The following is a 3,504-nucleotide window of genomic DNA, read 5'->3' as shown; positions in this document are numbered from 1 at the left end:
TGCCTCAGTCACCATCAGAGGAGGTCTCCCCTTCACCCCATATTTTTTCTCCAGCAAACCCCTCTGTCTGGGACACTGAGGTTCCTGGCAGAGCTAATAATGTGCCCCTAGTTCAGGTTTCACTGAAACCCAATGCTGATGACCCATGGAAAAAACAGTATCCCTTGAGGCCCAAGGCCCAGTGAGGTATCCAGCCTTTAATAACCAAGTTCTTAAAATATGGGCTGTTATGATCCTGCCAATCTCTGTGTAATCCCCCCATTCTGCCCATAAAAAAGCAAAGTGGAGAATACAAGTTTGTTCAAGACCTGAGGGCAGTTAATGAGGCAGTGGTCCCAGTTCACTCAGTAGTCCCTAATCCATACACTGTACTGCCCAAGTTCCAGAAAATGCAAACTAGCTTACAGTGCTAGACCTGAAAGATGCCTTCTTTTGCATTCCCCTGCACCCAGACTCCCAATATTTCTTTGCCTTTGAGTGGACAGATCCAGACACATGTAACACTTCCCAGCTAACTTGGACTGTGCTGCCCCAAGGCTCCAGGGATAGCCCCCACCTGTTCAGAAACGCATTAGAAAAGGAATTAAGAGAATTACAGTTGGTTAATGGGTCTCTCCTACAGAATGTGGACAACCTCCTAATTTCCAGTCCCACTAGGGAAGATTCAGATAACGACACCATTCAGGTCCTCAATTTCCTAGGGGAACAAGGATATTGAGTCTCTCCTCACAAGGCCCAGATTTCCACCCAACAGGTTAAGTACCTGGGAAATGTGCTCACCCATGGGATGAGGGCCTTTGCCCAAGACCAAAAGGAAGCCATTGTAACCCTCCAACCACCCCCACCCTAAGAGGCAACTGAGGGACTTTCTGGGGATGGCAGGATTTTGCAGGATCTGGATACCTGGATTCAGGCTCATAGAAAAGCCTCTTTTTAAGGCCCTAAAGGAGGTGACCACAAACCCCTCAACTGGGATGAAAACTGCCAACAGGCGTTACTAGCTCTAAAACAAAAATTAGGAACCACTCCTGTGTTAGGTCTCCCGAACTTAGAAAAACACCTTCTCCTCTATATAGCTGAGAGATAAATAGCCAAAGCAATCTTGAGAAAGAAAAACAGAGCTGGAGGAATCAGGCTCCCTGAATTCAGACTATACTGCAAAGCTACAGTCATAAAAAAAAATACAGTACAGAAACAAAAACAGAAATATAGATCAATGGAACAGGATAGAAATCCCAGAAATAACCCACACACCTATGGTCAATTAATCTATGATAAAGGAGGCAAGACTATACAATGGTGAAATGACAGTTTCTCCAATAAATGGCGCAGCTACATGTAAAAGAATGAAATTAGAACATTCTTTAACACCATACACAAAAATAAACTCAAAACTAAACTTTCAATCCATCTCCTACAGTAATGTAAATAAAAACAAACAAATGGGACCCAATTAAACTCAAAAGCTTTCGCACAGCAAAGGAAACCATAAACAAAACGAAAAGACAACCCACAGAATTGGAGAAAACATTTGCAAATGATGCGACTGACAAGGGATTAATCTCCAAAATTTACAAACAGCTCATATAACTCAATATCAAACAGACAAACATGCTTCCCTGGTCCAGTGGTTAAGACTCTGTGCTTCCAATGCAGAGTGCGTGGGTTTAATCCCTGGTTGGGGAAGTTCCTCATGCCTCAAGGTGCAGCCAAAAAACAACAAAAACAAAAACAAAACAACCCAATCAAAAAATGGGCAGAAGACCTATATAGACATTTCTCCAAAGAATACATACAGATAGCCAAGAGGCACATTAAATGATGCTCAACATCACTAATTATTAGAGAAATACAAATCAAAACTACAATGAGGGCTTCCCTGGTGGCACAGTGGTTAAGAACCCGCCTGCTAATGCAGGGTACACGGGTTTGAGCCCTGGTCCGGGAAGATCCCATGTGCCTTGGAGCAACTAAGCCTGTGCATCACAACTACTGAGCCTGCGCTCTAGAGCCCGCAAGCCATAACTATTGAGCCCTAGAGCCCATGCTCCACAACAAGAGAAGCCACTGCAGTGAGAAGCCCACACACCACAACGAAGAGTAGCCCCTGCTCACCACAACTAGAGAAAGCCCGTGCACAGCAACAAAGACCCAGTGCAACCAAAAATAAATAAAGATCCAGTGCAACCAAAAATAAATAAATTAAAAATAAATTAAAAAAAAAACTACAATGTAAATGGCCATCATCAAAAATTAAAAAAAAAACTACAATGCAAATGGCCATCATCAAAAAGCCTACAAACAATAAATGCTGGAGAGGGTGTGGAAAAAAGGGAACCCTCCTACACTGTTGGTGGGAATGTAAGTTGGTCAGTCACTATGGAGAACAGTGTGGAGGTTCCTTATAAAACTAAAAATACGGAGAAAACCATGGTCCCAAGGGATACATACATCCCAATGTTCACTGCAGCGCTGTTTACAATAGGCAAGACATGGAAACTACCAAAATATCCATCGACAGTTGAAAAGATAAAGAAGATGTGTTACATATACACAATGCAGTATTACTCAGCCATTAAAAGGGATGAAATAATGCCATTCGCAGCAACATGGATGGACCTGGAGATTATCATACTTAGTGAAGTAAGTCAGACAGGGAAAGACAAATATCACATGATATTGCTTATATGCAGAATCTTAAAAAAAATAAGATTCAAATGAACTTATGTACAAAACAGAAACAGACTCACAGAAAACAAACTTATGGTTACCAAAGGGGAAAGGTGCGGGAGAGGGATAAATTGGGAGTTTGGGATTGACATATACACACTACTATATTTAAAATTTAAAAAAAAAACGAAAAACCAACAAGGACCTACTGTATAGCACTGAAAACTCTACTCAATATTCTGTAATAACCTAAATGGGAAAAGAATTTGAAAAAGAATAGATATATGTATAACTGAATCACTATGCTGTATACCTGAAATTAACACAACACTGTAACTCAGCTATACTCCACTATAAAATAAAATAATTAAATAATAATCACTTTATGAATTAGTTAATTAAAAAATAAAAACAATGGTTTACCGATGGAGGCAGCTTTATACATGAAGGGGTAAGGCCGGCAGGTTATGCCAGAGCCAGCCTGTAGACAACTGTTGAGTCTGGAGCTCTACCCTCTAACACTTCCACCCAAAAGGCTGAGTTGATCGCCTTGACCAGAGCACTCCAGCTAGGAAAGGAATTAAGAATCAATATACAGGGCTTGGGGCTTCCCTGGTGGTGCAGTGGTTGAGAGTCTGCCTGCCGATGCAGGGGACACCAGTTCATGCCCTGGTCCGGGAGGATCCCATGTGCCGCGGGGCGGCTGGGCCTGTGGGCCATGGCCGCTGGGTCTGCACGTCCGGAGCCTGTGCTCCGCAACGGGGGGAAAAAAAAATACAGGGCTTCCCTGGTGGCGCAGTGGTTAAGAATCCGCCTGCCAATGAATAGGACACG

This window comes from Lipotes vexillifer, unplaced genomic scaffold, assembly GCF_000442215.2.
Source record: "Lipotes vexillifer unplaced genomic scaffold, Lipotes_vexillifer_v1.1 scaffold500, whole genome shotgun sequence".
In the NCBI taxonomy this organism is placed as follows: domain Eukaryota; kingdom Metazoa; phylum Chordata; class Mammalia; order Artiodactyla; family Lipotidae; genus Lipotes; species Lipotes vexillifer.
Note: the sequence above shows the minus strand (reverse complement) of the source record.